Here is a 20,246-nt window from a genome sequence, read left to right as displayed (position 1 = left end):
GGACATGGACATCTTTGGGAACTATTAGTCTGCCCGTCACACTGAGGGAAGATTTGTCACCATAGGTATCTTATTTCTGTAGTTTTTTTTCCTTTTTTGTTTTTTTCAGTCATGACCTAGCAGAGATGATGTTGTTTGCTATCAAAAGACCATTGCCTGTGGTGGTGGGTGCAGGGGTGTATTGGCAGAGCCTCTGGGGTGGCGAGGGGAGTAGTTATTTCAAAACCTCCTGGTAGAATGTGGAGTTTGGAAAAGACATCTCAATTTAATATGCATATTTGAAAGGAATAATAAAGCCATGTCACATAATGCTAACTACAGGAGGCAAAGCTCAACCAAATATTCTTGGCTAGTCGAGCTGAGCAGAGGAGACGTGGCAGCTCCATCACCTACGATTGGGAACAGGGCCAAGGAGCTGGGGTGGATATTGAGGAGGATACTTCCCTGAGGAGTTTATATCAGACTCTTCCCAAAGAAGACGGAAAAGCACTGGGTTAGGCCAGGATAGAAGCTTGCTAACGAGTGACCCCAGCCCCGTGCTCTCTTTAGTGTAATTCATTTTCAATTATTTTTTCTTACCCAGTGATGGGTTCCTTTAAAAAGCCCTGTGCTGAGGTGTCTTATTCATAGCTGCGGTTCTGGAGCTGGTATTAGCAATGCCTGGCACAGGGCAGACTCTCAGTAAAGGTTTTCTGAATGAATGAAATACATTGAATGACTGCTGTTCATATTACTCCTGCCCCAGAGCCTGCAATGGTCCCCCATTATTTTCTAAATAAAATCCAGTTGTTCCAAATACGCTCCCCCATTCCCTCCCTCAGCTCACATCTCCCCAGGTCTAAACGCTCTCTTTTCCAAGGCTATATTATCAGCCCAGGTCTGCTTTGGCTGCCATGACAAGGTACTACAGACTGGTGGCTTCAACAACAGAAATTTATTTTTTGGAAACTAGATGTTTGAAATCAAGATGCCAGCATGGTTGGTTCCGTCTGAGGCCTCTCTCCTCGGCTGGTAGATGGCTGTCTTCTCCCTGCGTCTTCCTGTTGTCCTCCTTCTGCCTGTCTGTGTCCAAATGTCCTCTTATAAGGCCAACATGGTGAAACCCCGTCTCAGAAAAAAAATAAATCAGGACATTGGTCATATTGGATTAGGGCACACCCTAATGACCTCATTTTCACTTCATTACCTCTTTAAAGGCCTTATCTTCAAATATAGCCACATTTGAGGTACCAGATATTCATACTCCAACCTACAAATTGTGTGAAAACATAACTGAGCCCGTAGCAAAAGCTTATCTCATTTCTTTCTTTGTAGTCTTCTCTGATGCCTTTTTCCTCATCTCTTTTCTTCCTATCCTCTCCACCAAATTTTCCCACCTTGCACAGTGCACGTGCACACACACACACACACACACACACACACACACACATTCATACTCATCCTGTAAGTCATTTCTCTCTTCTGAATAACTATAGCCCTAAATATTTTTCTTGTGGTACTTACCACTTTTACCTGGTATTAGATTATCTTGTGTTATACTTCACCTTGTATTATACTACCTTGTCTTATATTATTTTGTAAATACTACATGTGTTATTTCCTCAACTAGAGTATAAGCTCCTCCTGGGAAGGCTCTAATCATTTTCTGTCTTATAAAGCTTGATACAATGTCTTGAACATAGCAAATGTTCAAGAAATATTTGATGAGTGAATGAAGTTGGTAGGAGGTAACTAAGAAGCAGTCACTTGAATATGGGCTGAGTTAAAGATGTTACAGATACATTTATTTCCCACTTGAATGACAGTTTCTGGAGGGCAAGAAATCAGAATCATGTGCAATTTTGGAATCAATGGATTCTTTCTGGCAAGATTAATAATGTACACCAGAAAAGCTGACTGGTCCCACAGCAGCAGAATCCAGTGGTAAGGCTGAGAAGCACTGAGCACCGTTGCTGAGAGCACCAGTGTTGGAGTTGGACGGCCTGGGTTTGATCTTGCCTATGTGCTATAATTTGAATGTGGTTTGTCCCCACCAAAACTCATGTTAAAATGTAATTGACAACATAGCTGTGCTGGGAGGTGGTGCCTTTAAGGGGTGATTAAGTCATTAGGATAGATTAATGCCTTTCTTGAAAGACTGGGCTAGTCTTGCAAGAATGGATTAGTTCCTCCAGGAGCAGGTTGTTGTAAAGTGAAGTAATCCTTTTTTTGCTCTTTCCACACTTCTGGTTCCCCTTTCATTTCTCTGTGACGTTTTGACTCAGCATGAGGATCTTTCCGGAAGCCATCAGAGGCAGCTACCCGACCTTGAATTTCCCAGCCTGCAGAACCATGAGCTCAATAGACCTTTTTCTTTGTAGAGGCTTCCTGTTATAGCAACACAAAATGAACTAAGACACTGTATGACTCTGACAAACTTGCATAACCTCTCTGTGTCTCAGTTTCCTCATCTATTAATTGAGATTATATATATACATATGTCTGCCTCATAGGCTCTGTGGCACTTAGCATAGAGCCTGGCACATAGTAAGCACACAGTACATATTGGCTATTACTATCACCAGTGATTTCAGATGGCTTTAAAGCACCACTAGCCTCTACCCCTTAAGTGGAGCCATTGTATTTCACTGCAAAAATAGGAAAATTTCTTCAAAAACATGACACTTACCCCAAGGATCTGCAATTAGCACTGGCTATTATGCTCTTTTATGTGTGTGTTTCTGGACATCGTGCAGGAAAAGCAGGTAGAACTTGTTCACGTAGTAGTTGGGTCTTCGTGAAATGTGACAGCCAAGTCCCTAATTATTCTCAGAAACGTCAGAACTCACTGAATGCAACTAAGCTTGACAGTTCAAGGGCTAATTAACTCTAAACCCTGCTTCTTAGGTTGCCTTATTTGCAATTCTTGGTCACTTATTTTCTTAAGTCTTTTAAAACTCCATTGAGCAGTTTTATAGAAGGTAGGAATGTGGCATGCAATAGATCAGTGGTGAGGGAATGCCTCAGCCAGAACCTTGTACCCTGTGGAGGTGCACATGAGGTGTAGGTATCCAGGGCTGCTCCTGTCCAAAGCCTACTCTTGAAATCTGGAGGGAGCTTCAGCATGTGCAGGACTAGTAAGTAAGAGAAAGTCACACCAGCCAATACTGAGTTCCGATTTTTCTGCTTCAAAGAAGCCTTTCTTTTCTCTTTTTCCCTTGACCGTCTCCAGTGAGAGAATTTCCCAGGACTTGCCTTTTTTACCCAAAAGCCTCATTAAAAACAAATCAAAGATATGCCAAATGAAATAAGCTAGTCACAAAACAACATAGATTGTATGATTCCATTTATATGAACTATCTGGACTAGGCAAATTCATAGACAGCAAGTAGATTAGAGGTTACCAGGGGCTGGGGGAAGAGAGGAATGCAGAGTTATTGCTTAATGGGTATAGCTTCAGTGTAGGGTGACGTGAGGAAAGGAATCGCCCTTTTAGAAATGCATAGTGGTTAGCCGGGCATGGTTGTTCATGCCTGTAATCCCAGCACTTTGGGAAGCAAAGGCAGGTGGATCATTTGAGGTCAGGAGTTCGAGATCAGCCTAACCAACATGATAAAACACTGTCTATACTAAAAATAAAAAAAGTTAGCTGGGCATGGTGACAGATGCCTGCAATCCCAGCTTCTCTGGAGGCTGAGGCAGGAGAATCCCTTGAACCCAGGCGGCAAAGTTTGCAGAGAACTGAGATTGAACCACTGCACACTAGCCTGGGCGACAGAGTGAGACCCTGTCTCAAAAAAAAAAAAAAGAAAGAAAGAAAGAAAGAAAGAAAAGAAAAAAAGGAACGCATAGTGCTGGTGGAAGCACAGCATTGTGAGTGTAATCAATGCCACTGAACTACAGACTTAAATTGCTTAAATGGCAAATTTCACGTTACATATATTTTAGCACAATTTTTTAAATGTTGAAAGGCAAATTTTAAAAAAAGCATTGTTTCCACCCTTTAGCATTGTTTCCATACAGGACTGTCCATGCTCAGACTCCTGCAGATGGGCCAGATGTGCCACATGAGGTGTATCTCACAGAATGCATGGGGCTTGCTTGCCTGACCTCCGCACCTGTGCACCTGCTGCTGCCACTACACAAAATGTTCTGCCTCTCCTGTCTCCCTGGTAAACTCCCGTCATCTTAGAAGCACTAGTTAATTGTTCTTCTCTCTGTAAAGTCTCCCTGATTCCCTTTCCCACACCCTTTCAGGAAGAGATGCTTACCTCCTCCTCTGTGTCTTTTTGTGCATTATGCCATTATAGTGCTTACCAGATTTGATTGCAATTTATTTTCCTTTTGTGAATATCAACTTACAATACATACAGTAAAATTCACTCCTTTTAGTGTACATTTCTGTGAGTTTTGATAAAAACAGTAGTGTAACCAACACCAACAACATAGTTTCATTCCTGCCCCCACCGAAAAAATTCTTCACATCTCTCTGTAGTTAGTTCTTCCCCCCAGCTTCTGACAACTACGGATCTGTCTTTGGCCTCTAGTTTGGCCTCTCACATGACATTTTCAGAAATGTCATATAATGGAAATCATGCAGTATGTATCACAGTCTGAGGCCACTGGTTCTTGTTTGTATAGCTGTTTCCTTCTAGACTTGAGCTCCTAATATCAGACCTTGTCTTACTTAGTTTTTCCCTGCACCAAGCATGGTGTGTGCTCCATGGTGGTGTTCTGTGCCTGTCAGTAAAATGATTGAATGAAAGCATGACGTTAGAACCTGTTTCTAATAAAAACAATCCCAGCACAGTGTCCTTGGCATGGGGTTCAGTGGGAGGCTCCAGGCAGGAGCAGAAGCAGCTGGTTGCAAGGCAGTCATGACCAGACACGGCAGAGAGAAGTGAAGTCCTCCAGCCCTTTTTTTCCAGGGGAGTGACAAGGAGCCGAATGCAGGGAGGCAATTGGCACCAGGCTGCCCAGAGCTGGAGCCCTCCTTCCTGCCAGCAATGGTCACTCACGAGGCCGCCACAGCCCCACGAGGCCACACCCATTGACAGTACTTCTAGACTGGGCAGTCCAGTCTGGTCCTAACCCAGGGCCTCTCTGTTGCAGGGCACCTCTGGGACTACCAGTCTGCCAGCACAGGAGCAGCTCAAAGGAATGCAAGCATGGGCAGTAAAGAACCAGGATGTTGGGAGGAGCAGGTTCAGAACCTCAGAACCACCTCACTTTTGCCCCTTCCAGCACTCTCCTCTATTCCCACCCCTCCCCGCTCATTCCTACCTCCACCCTCACGCACAAAGCCACACATATCCAGAGGATCTTTTGCTTGGTCTATACCACCCTCATTTCAGGGAAATAAGGCATGCCATGTAGCCATCTGAGTGACTATTTTCTACGATGGTTTTCTATTTTAGCCTTCACGGGGAACCCCGGGGAATCTCTCATCCCTCACATCTCCATCGTGTAGCTATTGTCTCAGTAGGAACAAAAGTCCTGCATCCTTATGATTCCTCTTTCCTTCCATGCTTTATTAAATCTTTTATTAGCCCCTCAATGAGAGCTCCTTGAAGGCCAGCAGCACAGCCAGGTCTCAGACCTTTTGCGAGCACCATCTGTTATTAAAGAGAAATCCTAACACAGTAAGGGCCATGTGGTAAACACTAAATAAATGTTAAATAAACAGGTTCACTAATTCATGATCAAACAAATACAGATTTTGGAAGCTGCCTGCATCTTTACTGGCCCTCGGTTTGGAAGGACCACGACCTCTGGGTCATATCCTGGGGCTGAGTAAGAAGAAACCATTCACTCCTTAAGGCATGAGGAACTTCAGTTCAATAATTCATAGGCAAAAGGATAGAAACCTGTGGTTAAAATGACATGTGGAGAATATGGCATGAAGGTTATCTCTATTTCTTATTATTTCAACAATTGAGAATTATCTTTTAAAATAAGTTTATTAATTTGGTTTTCAGTGGAAGTGAAAATTTTAAAAAATTTCTATTCTGGGTCAGAGGACCAAGAATATGTTCCAGGATTTTCACATTCAAAGTGGCGTTTCTTTTTAAGTATGTAGCCTTTGCATCATCAACCCAACAGATGTGTTTTTACTGTCTCTTTTAACTCTGAGTGCTGTTTAGTATACAGAAATAAAGGAAAGGAATTGCCTGGAAAGTCCTGCGGGTGTTCCAGTCCTGCTGTTCAGAGAAACCCTGCTCGCATATGCATGTTGGTGGCTGATGGCACCTCCTCTTCAAGTGACAAATCACTGATTCAGGTCCCAGCCTCAGAACTGGACTGCTTATATGTGCATTTTATAGCAATGCATTGTGTATACTCATCAGACCGAATTTACTGATTTCACAAGCATGTGCCGGGGACCCAGGGACATAAATGCACAGTGACAATACCTAAGGTTCCATACAGAAAGACATGTACCTACAGCAGTAACTCGAACTGCAGGAACCCAGTGGAAGCTGCCATCAGAGGCTCCCAGACACAGTGCTGGGGCTTGACTGCCTCTCCAGAGGCCTGGGATCACCACGCCAATCAGTAGGCACCCTGGGATGTGACACAGCTTGCTGCAAAGGATCCTCTTGGCCAACCGTGACCCGTTGGCCTGAGGCTCCCACGGCCTGTATCCATGAGGCTGGGGAAAGAACATGGGCTTTGGAGCAAACAGAGATGGAATCCCGGTTTCGTTTTGGACTGGTATGAGATTTCCAACAAATAGCCACCTCTCTTAGCTCTTGCTTGTCTGGAACATGGTGCTAATGCCCTCTGCCCCCTAAGATGGCAGAAAGTATTCCATGTGATATTATATAGAAAGATCTCACAAAGCATACGGAAGGTGTAATGCCTTTCCCTCCCTCTGCCTACCTCCAAAGAATGAGCGGCCCTGCCAAAGAACGCCCACAGAGCAATACAGTACATCACTGCCAGGCAGCAGAGCAAGCACATCTTAATAGGGGCAGACCAGGGAAGGTCTGGAGTGTGGAACACTGCAAGGATTTTTGCTGCAGATTGCAGATAACCAGTGGGTGGCCCCAGGGTGATGGGTGTACTTATGGGGCTCACTAGGAGAGAGGACAGAGGCAAAAAGTGGAGGGAGGCAATACAAACAAACCTGGTCTCACATCACACTGGACCTACAGCTAGCCCTACACGCACAGTCTAACATCGGCTCCTGATGCTAGAGCCAAGGTAATACCCTTGTTTATAACACAGAACTCTTGTCTGCCCCCTCCCTAGTCCTGTACCAGCTGGACACAGGGCTTTGACTTCTCCCCTTGCTCCTCTTTGAGATCATTAGCCCTGAAATGCTCCTGGCTGGATGTCCCAGGGGTTCACCAAGAGCTAATGTGCGGCAGGCAGAAAGACGGGGCTGGAGCCACACACGAATGGCAGTCGGTCGGCCTGGCCATTCATCAGCTCTCGGAATCAAATCTAAAAATCCATCTGCCTTTGTCTTCCATGAGTATTCTGCACTGAAGAAGGGAATGGCCCTCCTCAGCACCTCCTCCAGCTGGTGATATGGTGGGAGGCGGTGACGGGGGTCTATGCTGAGGGACACCTAGGTGAGGGGATGACTTTGTGCCCACAATCACGACAGCCCCACTCTGCTTGTGGGGCCTCATTTCTCAATCCTGGGCCAAGTGAACGTTCTCACTGTGCTCTTGCTCATTCTTTGCTTTGTGCTTTTGGCTGCTTAACTTTTGAATGCCAGGCCAACCTTTTAAATGCATGCATATTCCTGGCAACACTCCATGGGAGCATTTATTGCACTGAATGCAAAATAGGAGATTGTACTTCGTGCTGGGACTCAGAAAGCCCCCAAGGAAGGAGGTGACTCTTTCTCAATCAAGCACCCCTGGGAGGCATGATGTCACTTCGACTTACCCCAAACTCAAGACTTAATCATGATAAGCCAAATAAATATGATTGATAGTCTCTCTGTATAATTTGATTACATATGTCCCAGTAGCAGGGAAGCATTTAGACCAGGCTGCCAGTTTTTTCTTATTTAACTACCCTGATGGCTCAGGGGTAGTACCAATAAGATATTAATTTCCCTGGAGAAATTTTCTTCTAATCATGCATATTGAGCTTGAAGCCTTTAGGCACTGGCAGATTCTGAAAATTTATTTTTTTTTCACCTGAGGCTACTTTTTGTTTTTGTTTTGCTCACAGTTCGTAATGTTTATTACATTCGCTTGAGAAAATTTCTCTCCACTTTCTACACTTTATGTTCTCAGTCATTTTGGCATAAGACAGGATGTGGCTTTCCAGCTGCGTCCAACCACGCCTCTGGAAATGAGAGATGGCAGCTCCCAGGCTCCTCGTGCCTGCAGTCCAGATGTGAGAGTGTGAGAAGCTGTCTTCCTGGGCGAGAATGAAATTTGGGCGATTCAGTCTCATTTAGCACTGCCCACAGAAAAGTTTTTCTTTTCAGGGCCACTTTTAAAATATAATAACTATTATTCTCCTGGTAAATCATAGTCAGAAGCTAATTTCTACACATCCAACATCATTGACCATTTTTGGTTTGGGTTAAAAAAAAAAAACTGGCCAGGCACAGTGGCTCACACCTATAATCTCAGCACTTTGGGACGATGAGGCAGGCAGATCACCTGAAGTCAGGACTTCGAGACCAGCCTGACAAACATGGGGAAACCCCCGCCTCCACTAAAAATACAAAAAATTAGCTGGGTGTGGTGGCTCATGCCTGTAATCCCAGCTATTCGGGAGGCTGAGGCAGGAGAATCACTTGAACCCAAGAGGTGGAGGTTGTGGTGAGCCAAGATCGCACCATTGCACTCCAGCCTGGGTGACAAGAGTGAAATTCCATCTCAAAAAAAAAAATAAATTAAGTAAATATCCACCATCATCTCCAAGGTCTACTTGTGTTAGAGGAAGTGTAGCTAGTCAGATGGAGAGACAAGAGTCAGATGGAGAGAATCTTCATTCCACACATCGAGAGTAAATCAGTGAAGTATCTCTGAAATATTCAAAAAAAGTAAGAAATCCAGATCTAAAAGTAGACTAGGTCAACATAAGCCTCTAAGGTCCTGTATCTATTGGGCTAGCTCAGAGCCTAGGATAAATGTGAATCTGTCTCACCTGGGCTGCCATGGGAATTTCCCTGCACATTTGTACACAATTTGATTTGGGTTGTCCCACTGTCCAGAGAAGCTGGGCTATGTGTGAAATTTCTTTGGGAGCAGTAACAAGTCCAACGGTGGATGTAAGTCTAAGTTTGAAGAGCAAGGAGTTCTAACCACAAAAAATATTCAAATAAGGATAGAGGGGCAAGAACAGTCAAATGTAGTTTACTCATAGTTTTCTATAGGTATGCTCTCAGTTTCTTCTTCATTCTCAAGCGGCTAGCAGTGTTGCATAAGTGTTCATATAAAGAAAGGAAGAGATGGTCAGGTGAGGTGGCTCACACCTGTAATCCCGGCACTTTGGGAGGCTGAGGCAGGCGGATCATGAGGTCAAGAGATCGAGACCATCCTGGCCAACATGGTGAAACCCCGTCTCTGCTAAAAATACAAAAATTAGTTAGGCGTGGTGACTCCCACCTGTAGCTCCAGCTACTTGGGAGGCTGAGGCAGGAGAATCTCTTAAACCTGGGACGCAGAGGTTGCAGTGAGCTGAGATTGCACCAGTGCACTCCAGCCTGGTGACAGAACATCTCAAAAAAAAAAGGGAGCGGGGAAGGAGACGCAACAGGGAGCCACAGGGAAAGCTCTGGCTGAGGAGTCAGGAGGGTGTCCTGAGCTGGACGGCCTTAGAGAAGTCACAGACACCTCTGGCCTCACTGCAAAAGTCTGTTGGCTTATGTTTTTAAGTGATCATCATGTCTTTAAAAATTAACTTTGCAGATGAGCTCTCTCCAGATGTTCGTTGGAAGATTTTATTAAGTACAGTTGCTCCTTGATGTACAATGGGGTCACCTCTTAATACACCCATTGTAAGTTGAAAATACCCTAAGTCAAAAATGCATTTAATACACCTAGCCTACCAAACATCAGAGCTGAACATAGCGTTTCTTAAATGTGCTCAGAACACTGTGCTTGCAACTCGGCAAAATAATCTAACAGAAAGCCTATTGTATAATAAAGTGTTGGATATCTCACATAATCTATTGAATACTGCACTTAAAGTGAAAAACTATGGTTGTATGGGTACTAGAAATACGGTTTCTACTGAATGCATGTCACTTTCAGTTCATCATAAACTTGAAAAATCATTCGTCAGGGAATGTCTGTAGTTGTTTTAGGTTGAATTGTGTCCCCCAGAAAGATATGTTCAAATTCTAATGCTGGGTACCTATAAATGTGACCTTATGTAGAAACAGAATGTTTGCAGATGTCATCAAGTTAAGATGAGGTTATACTGGATTAGGGTGGACTCTAATCCAATGACTGCTGTCCTTATAATAAGGGGAATTTGGACACAGATGTAGAAAGAGTGCTATGTGACAGGAGAGGCAGAGGAGGTAGGGACTGGAGGGATGTGCCTGCACCCCAAGGATTGCCGGGCAAATACCAGAATCTAAGAGAGAGACTTGGAATGGATTTTCCCTCAAGACTCCGGAAAGAACCAATCCTGCCATCCTGTTGAAACGAACACTATGGTCTCAGAAGTAACCATACCTTGATCCTGAACTTCTGGCCTCCAGAACTGAAAAAGAATAAATTTCTGTTGTTTAAGCCACCTAGTTTGCAGTACATTGTCCTGACAGCCCTAGGAATCTAACACAGTAGTCATCTCACACACAGGCCAATATAAGCAGTTTAGAACAAGATTCATTAGATCTGTTAGATGCCAAGGGAATACGTTTTGTTCTAAATGATGGCAAATTTATTTTGATAATACTACTGACTTTGCAATTTTTACTGGTAGTTTTTGGAATGTATATTCATTTTGTACCTCTAAAAAGATTAAGCATGCATGTGTGCATGGGCATATCTATCCATCCACTTAGTTGTATTTCATTAAAAAAAAAAAGTGGGCCGAGCGCAGTGGCTCACGCCTGTAATCCGAGCACTTTGGGAAGCTAAGCCTTTGGATCAGGAGGTCAAGAGATCGAGACTATCCTGGCCAACACGGTGAAACCCTGTCTCTACTAAAAATACCAAAAAATTAGCCAGGCGTGGTGGCACACGCCTGTGGTCCCAGCTGCTCGGGAGGCTGAAGCAGAAGAATCGCTTGAACCCAAGAGGCAGAGGTTGCCGTGAGCCGAGATTGCACCACTGCACTCCAGCCTGGCGACAGAGCAAGACTCCGTCTCAAAAACAGAAACAAACAATCAAAAAAAGTGAAATCAGGCTGGGTGCAGTGGCTCACACCTGCAATCCCAGCACTATGGGAGGCTGAGGTAGGTGGATCACCTGAGGTCAGGAGTTCGAGACCGGCCTTAACCAACATGGTGAAACCCCATCTCTATTTAACATACAAAAATTAGCCAGGTGTTGTGGTGGGCACCTGTAATCTCAGCTACTCAGGAGGCTGAGGCAGGAGAATAGCTTGAACCCAGGTAGCAGAGGTTGCAGTGAGCCGAGATTGCACCATTGCACTCCAGCCTGGGCAACAAAAGCAAAACTCCATCTCAAAAATAAATAAATAAATAAATCCTGTTTTTTAATTAAATCCTGTTTTTTAAAAAATTCCTGTTTTTTCATTTAAATTTTGAATTAAATATTTTATCTATTTTCTGCAAAAAGGTGACCCATGCCTACATTCTCAACCTCATATTTAACAGTGTGCAATGTTACTGCATCCTCTAGGTTAGCCACTCCCAAGCAGTGGAAATGTCTGCTTGCCAGCTCTCAGTGGAGAAGTAAATTGCCCTCTGACAGTGCTGATGAGGCACCACTCTATTTAAAGGCAATCTGAGGAAGAGTGATCATCTCCTGTGTGGGGAAGGCTAAGTTAAGACTTCTGTTCGGATCCACTGGAATTTACATATCTCTACCCCAACTAGAGGACACTTTCACCTTGGTTCATGCTACATGAAACGAAGCAGGCCCCTGGCAACCGTGTGGTGACTGGCATAAATGAAGACTCGCTGAACTTCAACGTGGGCCTCAAAACTGATTTTGTTTTGACTTATTACCTGGCTTAAGGCTTTTCTTTTTTATTGATTGGCCTGATTTTCATAGTCATGTTGTCATTTTTTTAATCAGCTTACTGAAACAGCCTTGGGCTCATGCACAATTCAGTGTACACATACACAATTCAGCGTACACATACACAATTCAGTGCTGCCCTTCAAAGCTTTCTGTCCTACCATCGTTCCATTTTTGTCTTTGTTTTCCAGACTACAACTCATCTAAGTAAGAAGAACTGAAGGGAGCTTTTAAAAAGCGATTCTGAAAGAGTTTACCGGAAAATATATATGTACTATCTCTTTAAATAAAATAAATAATATTTTCAAAAATAGAGTGGAATATGAAAATCAGCCTGTGATTTTCAAGTAATTACGTTTTTAAAAATCAGCTTTTTAAAATGGAAGATTTTCAAATCTAATGTATAAAATTATTTTTTGAATTAGAAAAAGAGAATTTCTGACACCTTTGCAGTTGAGAACTTTACGTGCCCTGGAATTAACAAGAGAGACTAAACAATACATCACTGGTTGGCTGACTGGGCAGAATGAAAAAAAAAAAAAAGTCTTTACACTGAAAAGCAATTTTCCATCCTTTTCTGTAGAAAGTGTGTTCTTCGGAAGATACAGATGTATATATTCATCACATATACATTGCAGACAATCTTGAGTGTAGAATCTTAGCTGAAAATATATGAACTGTCTATATCCACAGGGTTATATCTAAGATGCTAGGATTATGAATGCTTTCTCCCTTTTTTTCAACTCTTCTGTATTTTCTATAGCAATTATGCAGTTCTATTATTATTGTAAAATATAATTAATTGTTAAAATGATCTGAGAACAAACCTGTTTCTATGAGACATGTCTACAGACAGCTGGGAAACAGCCATGGGTGACAGAACCTGCTGTTACACCATTATCAAGGATGAGAAGTGGCCCAATTTGGGTGAAAAATGCTCACACCACGGCCAAGAGACAGGGCAGCAGCAGGCTCTCCAGGTGAAGTCCCTGCTGGCCAATGGCCCCAGACCAATCTTCTCAAGGCTAACATGTCATGGAGTCCAAGCTGGCACCATTTTTAATGTGTCAAGCTCATTTTGCCTTTAATCTGAGCTTTCTTTGATGTGTTCAAATGAAATGTTGAGAATTTTTGGAGCAGAGAAAGCAATGAAGAGCCTGGCTCCCCAGTCTGTCCATCTGGATCCATCCGGATGGACACTTTGAATCTAGAGAGCTTCCGGCACCTTCACAGTTGAGAACTTTGTGTGCTATGGAATCAGCCAGAGAAACTAAACTGTTTATCACGGGATATCTGGCCTGGCAGGATGAAAAAGACGGTCTTCAAATTGAAGTAACAGGCTTACTTTTACTGTAGGAAGTGTGTTTTGCAGAAGATATAAGACAAAAATATTAGGCCAGACATGGTGGCTCACGCCTGTAATCCCAGCATTTTGGGAGGCTGAGATGGGTGAATCACGAGGTCAGGAGATCCAGACTATCCTGGCTAACACTGTGAAACCCCGTCTCCATTAAAAACATGAAAAATTGACTGGGCATAGTGGCGTGCGCCTGTAGTCTCAGCTACTTGAGAGGCTGAGGCCGAAGAATTTCTTGAACCCAGGAGACGGAGGTTGCAGTAAGCTGAGATCACACCACTGCACTCCAGCCTAGGCAACAGAGCAAAACTCTGTCTCAAAAAAAAAAAAAAAAAAATTAATCCTGAGAATATCAAGGAGACTGCTAAGGAGGACTTTCACACTTTCATTTATTCATTAATCACCCACCCATTCAGCCATTCAGTTAATTAACCCCAGCTGGGTGCCCATATGTGGCCAGTTCTTAAAGCATGTGGTTTAAGAACCCATATGTGGTTCTGAACGTGTGGATCCAGAACCAGAAGCACAGGTATCACCTGAGAACTTCTTAGAGACGCGAATTCTCAGACCCAACCCCCAGACTGCAGAATTGAAGTCTCCAGGGGTGTGGCTCAGCCATCTGTGTTTTAACAAGCCCTCCAGATGATTCCTGTAGCCATTAAAGTTGTAGGACCACAGGTGTTATGCATGGGTGCGTTGCAGTGGAGCTGGAAAGGAATTGTTGTTAAGTATTTCTTAATCTGACCACCGTGGCTCACAACTGTGATCCCAGCACTTTGGGAGGCTGAGGTGGGAGGATTGTTTGAATCCAGATGTTCAAGGCTATCCTGGGCCACACAGCGAGACCCTCGTCTCTAAAAAAAATTAATTTTTTTTTAAAAGCCAATAGTTGTGTGGTCTGGGCCTGGTAGCTCATGCCTATAATTGCAGCACTTTGGGGAAGCCAAAGCAGGAGGACTGCTTGAGCTCAGGAGTTCAAGATCAACCTGGGTAATATAGTGAAACCTTGTCTCCACAAAAAATAAACAAAATTCACCATCATGGTGGCATCTGGTCCCTACTCAAGAGGCTGAGGTGGGAGGATTGCTTGAGCCCCAGAAGTCAAGGCTACAGTGAGCCATAAGCCATGATTGTTGCCACTGCACTCCTGGATGTCAGAGAAAGAGCTTGTCTCTTAAAAAAGAAAAAAAAAAAAAAAACGGCCAGGCACGGTGGCTCACACCTGTAATCCCAGCACTTTGGGAGGCCGAGGCTGACGGAGCACATGGTCAGGAGTTCGAGAGCAGCCTGACTAACATAGTGAAACCCCATCTCTGCTAAAAATACAAAAATTAGACGGTGTGGTGGCACGTTCCTGTAATCCCAAATACTCGGGAGGCTGAGGCAGGAGAATGGCTTGAACCAGGAGGTGGAGTTTGCAGTGAGCCGAGATCACGCCATTGCACTCCAGCCTGGGCAACAGAGTAAGACTCAATCTAAAAAAAAAAAAAAAAAAAAAAAAAATTTTTGAAAAAAGGACAATTGCGTGTGGAAGGAGCTCATTGTTCTAGGGGAGCACAGAGTGCGAGGCAACCCTGTTACCCCACGGAGGGGACTTTCCACAGCCTGTTTCTTTGCACTGAACGCCTGATTCCACTTTTAGGATGAACTGTGCAGTCTTCTCAATCCAATATCGTATTGATTTGAAGTATCCATTCCATGTGGCTTCCAGAATGGAGTAAAAGGACTCAAAAATATCTCCATTCTTTCTTGCTTATGTTCTCTGATCAAGATGTCTTTATTTGTGCTCTTATGAAATGGCTACAGTCCAGTCCTCATGGCCCAGCCTAAGTTTGCCAAAGGTTACTCTGGAATCCTAAATGGTTATCAAAGATGTCACCCGATAGGCAACATTAGATGTCCATATGATGCATTTAGAGCAAACACTTCCTACTTACAATGGCACTTTTTCTTTTTTTTTCCTCTTCTCTTCTGTTTTCCTTACTATATCATCTTTAGCTGAGAAGGTAGGAATGCTGCTGACGAGCACTCGGGTCAAATGTAACAGGCCTGGACACAGCCATGTGGGAAGCAAGGCTGCCTGCGATGTGAGCCGCCTCCAGGATCTCCTGGGTCAAAAGGACTTGTTTTGCAGTTGAATCTGTTGTGTCTCACGTTTTTCTGCTCCCCTGGAGAGGAACGCCCAAAGAGGCGTGGCCGAGAGGTTAACCACAGCTATGCAGACAACAGCTGGTTGCTTTCTTCATTGCTTCCTCAGGGCTTAATTTTGGATCCTGTCCAAATAGCCATGTTTTGGTTAGAAGGTGTGAAAACACCCCAGTTGAGATTGCTTTAGTTGCCTATATGGTGGACATTGTCCTCGTAGGTTTCATCTAGAGGCTTGAGGTTATGTTTTCAATGACTAATGTATGTCTTTATTTAAATTCCATCACAGGAAAACCTAACACCTGCTAGTCACAGCTGTTGAAAATAGTACAACTACATTCTACCATTAATTGAATGCTTACAATGTGCTGGGCTTTATGTTGACATTTCTTGCTATAACCACATATCAACTTTCTAAAGGAGGTGTTTTTTACCCCATTTTGCAGCTATGGAAACTGAAGCTGAGAGAGGTTAAGTCATTTGTTCATGGTTATATAGCAAGTAAGTTGCAAGACTGAAATTGGATTCAGGTGTCTCTGACTCCACCATGTTATGGTATCTCTCTGATATCCCTGTAGGAAGGGATAAAATGATGACATTCATTTGATTAAAGAACACTGACTCTGTCTTCTAGAAGTGTGCTCTGTTCAGGCACAAGGTTCAGACATAGCATTGTAGACCAATGCTACATCACAGATTTCTTATCAGCCTAAAGCTGATCAACTTGGAGGGGAATTTACTGATAAACCATAGATTCCAGAGTGGGCAAATAGGTTTTTTGTACCAGTTCTATTTGTTTATGCGTGCCTGGAGTGCTGTGTTGAGAAAGTGTGTGAGGCCACGTGTTAGCCCAGGGGCAAGACGTACTCTGACAGACAAGGTGACATCTGGCCTGGCCTCAAGAGAGGCAGCTACAGGGAATATGATAAACATTTTGTAATATTTGATGTATTGAATTGGGTGCCAAGTGTCTTAAAATGTAGGCTCAGATCTTGAATTTGGAGCTTATAATCATTGCCATTGAAAATTAAGCGTCATAAAAATGGGCTCAATAAAATGTGGTGTTACCTCATCAGCTCTCTGTGATGTGGGGGATGATGAAACACTACAATAGATTGGATTAGAATGGATGCAAGTGCGCTTCATTCTAAGGAAACTTACACTCATAAAAATACAAATTATGAGACTCTCTACCTTACAGAAGGATTGCTGGGCTGTCAGCACTACCCCAGACACATCCAATGCATGCAGTCTTTCACAATCCCTTTCAAGAAGGAAGAAGGAGTCAGAAAAAGAAACTAAACTTTTTATTGTTGGCATATTGTTAAAATGTTAATACTATCCAATGTGATCAACAGATTCACTGCAATCCTTATGATAATTCCAATGACATTTTTCACAGAAATAGAAAAACAATTCCAAAATTTGTACAAAACCACAAAAGACGCCATATGGCCAAAGCAATAACGAGTAAAAAGAACAAAGCTGCAGACATCACACTACCTGATTTCAAACTATACTACAAAGCTAAGTAATCAAAACAGTATTGTACTGGAATCTTAAATTCAGCTGATTTTTAAAAAGATAGAGAGAAAAAAAGAGAGTATGGTACTGGCATAAAAACAGTCACACAGACCAGTGTAACAGAACAGAGAGCCCAGAAATAAATCTTTGCATTTGTGGTCAATTGATTTTCAACAAAAGTGCCAAGAACACACAACGAAGGAAGGACAATCTTTTCGGTAAATAGTACTGAGAGAACTGGATATCCACTTGCGGAAGAATGAAATCAGACTCTTATCTCACACCATCTGCAAAAATATAACTCAAAATGGATTAAAGACATAAATGTAAGACCTGGAATTGTAAAACTACTAGAAGAAAGCATAGAGGAAAAGCTCCATGACATTGGTCTGGGCGATTGTTTTTAGATATGACACCAAAAGCACAAGCGACAGAAGGAAAATTAGACAAACAGAATTGATCAAACTAAAAAGGTTCTGCACAGCAAAGAAAACAACAGAGTAAGGAGACAACCTGTGAAATGGAAAAAAATTTGCAAACCATACATCCAATAAGGGGTTAATATTCAACACATATAAGGAAAGCAAAGAACTCAACAGTAAGAAAACAAATAACCAGATTAAAAATGGGCAATGGATATGAATAGATATTCCTCAAAAGAAGATATACAGATGGCCAACAGGTATACAAAAAATGCTCACATCATTAATCATTAGAGAAATGCAAATTAAAACCATAATCAGATATCACCTCACACCTGTCGAAATGGCTATTCTTAAAAAGATGAAAGACAGCAAGCATTGGCAGGGATGTGGAGAAAGGAAACCCTTGTACACTGTTGATAGGAATGCCGTTAATGGGGATGCAAATTAGTACAGTCATTATGGCCAACAATATGGAGGTTCCTCAAAAAATTAAAAAATTTAAAATAGAGCTACATATGACCCAGCAATCCCACTACTGGGTCCAAAGGAAATGAAATGAGTATGGTAAAGAGATATCTGCATGCCCCTGTTTATTGCAGCACTAATCACGATAGCCAAGATATGGAATCAATCTAAGTGTCCATTGTCGGATGAATGGATAAAGAAAATGTGGTATTTATACACAATGGAATACTATTCACCATCAAAAGAAGGAAATCGTGTCATTTGTGACAGCATAGATGAACCTGGAGGATGTTGTGTTAAGTGAAAGAAGCCAAGCACAGAAACAAATATCACATGATCTCACTTATATGTGAAATATGAAAAAGTTGGACTCTGAAGTAGAGAGGAGAATGGTGGTTACCAAGTGCTGGGGAGTGAGGTTGCTGGGAAGATGTTGGTCAAAGAACACAAAATTTCAGTTAGGCAGGAGGAGTAAGTTCAAGAGATCTATTGTATAACACGCTGACTATAGTTAATAACAATATGTTGTATTCTTGAAAATTGCTAAGAAAATGGACTGTAAGTGTTCTTACCACACAAAAAATGTAAAGTATATATATACATATATATATATATTTCCCATCTCTAGAAACCAAAAGCAACGTTTATGTACATGACTTTTTAAGAATACATCTACTAAGGAAAGGCTTTGCTATTGATATTCTTGAGGTGAAAGAAAAGGTCAGTAGATGAGAAAGATATTTTAACCAAAGGTCTTCACAATCCCTTCAGTTGAGCTGATTTTCACAACATGCCCTTGGACTTGGATGAAGTTGCATCCTCTGTGTGGTCTGACATCTCCAGCAAGGTTTGGCACACTTTTGATAGAGTAAACCAGCCTCTGGAATCAAATCATTATGCTAAGGCGTCCAGGCTGAGTGCAACCCAGGGTGTAATGTTTCCCAAGGTCACAGGGACCTCCCTGCCCAGATGAGGCCATCACCAGAGACTGGCTTTCTCCCGACCAGACTTGGAGGTTGATGCTATCTATACAAGCATGCAGAAGTCAATAAGAGTTTTGTGTAACTTTGCTAAGGATACTTTGAAAAATTGTTTAATTTTCTATCAATTTCTGATTATGCATATTTCAACTATTAAAACCATGCAAGAATCACTGTTCACTAATTAAAGCAATAATTTCATATTAAGAACATCTTGTAAATTCAGAATAATTGGGGAGTTACTCTTTATATTTGATGTGCTTTCAAAGTACATCTGCAATGTACTTTACTACTGGAAGAAGAGGTGACCATATGGCACACAATCCGCGTTTTAAAGCATGCAAAGTTAATTTGACATTTCACTCATCATTGACAGTGACTTTACAGAGGCAGTTTTCTTTTGGGGAGCATGGTACTTCACAACATCCTGGCTGTACCCAGTGGTCACTGAAGCAATCCTTTGAACCAGCCCCATGCATGGCCAGTAAACTCTCACAGAGGGAGTGGATGGGCCAGGATGGGTATAGAAGGCCGAGAACAACATCTATAGCTATACAGCACAGTGTCCCCTAACTCATTTGGAAGAATAACCTTACAGGAGGCAATATGTACTTATAGAAATTAACTTTCTTACTACTTCATACTGGTAGAGGAAGAAAAGAAGAAATTAATTTATACTTTATACAGTCTTGCACAAAATATTAGGTTTTAAAAAGCATTAGGTTTAGACCGGGCATGGTGGCTCACGCCTGTAATCCCAGAACTTTGGGAGGCCGAGGCAGGCGGAGCACCTTAGGTCAGGAGTTCAAGAGCATCCTGGCTAACAAGGTGAAAGCCCGTCTCTACTAAAAATACAAAAGAATTAGCTGGGTATGGAGGTGGGTACCTGTAATCACAGCTACTTGGGAGGCTGAGGCAGGAGAATCGCTTTTGGGTAACATGATACTTCACATGTTACCCAATGTTACCCAATGTTACCCACAGGGTACTTCACGTGAACCCAGGAGGTGGAGGTTGCAGTGAACCAGGGTTGCACCATTGCACTGCAGCCAGGGCAACAAGAGCAAAAATCCGTCTAAAAAAAAAAATAGGTTTAAAAACATTAGGCTAAGACAAATATTATTTGATCTATAAAGCCTTCCACTTCCCTCATGGTCCCCCATTCGCTGTTCTGCTGCTCTTCACGTCTCCAGCCAAAGATAACAAGAGCCCGTCCCTATAATCGCCGTTTGCT

Source organism: Sapajus apella, unplaced genomic scaffold (assembly GCF_009761245.1).
Source record: "Sapajus apella isolate SASKATOON/1434 unplaced genomic scaffold, GSC_monkey_1.0 scaffold32, whole genome shotgun sequence".
In the NCBI taxonomy this organism is placed as follows: domain Eukaryota; kingdom Metazoa; phylum Chordata; class Mammalia; order Primates; family Cebidae; genus Sapajus; species Sapajus apella.
The sequence above is the reverse complement of the archived record's forward strand: the minus strand, read 5'-3'. Positions refer to the sequence as shown.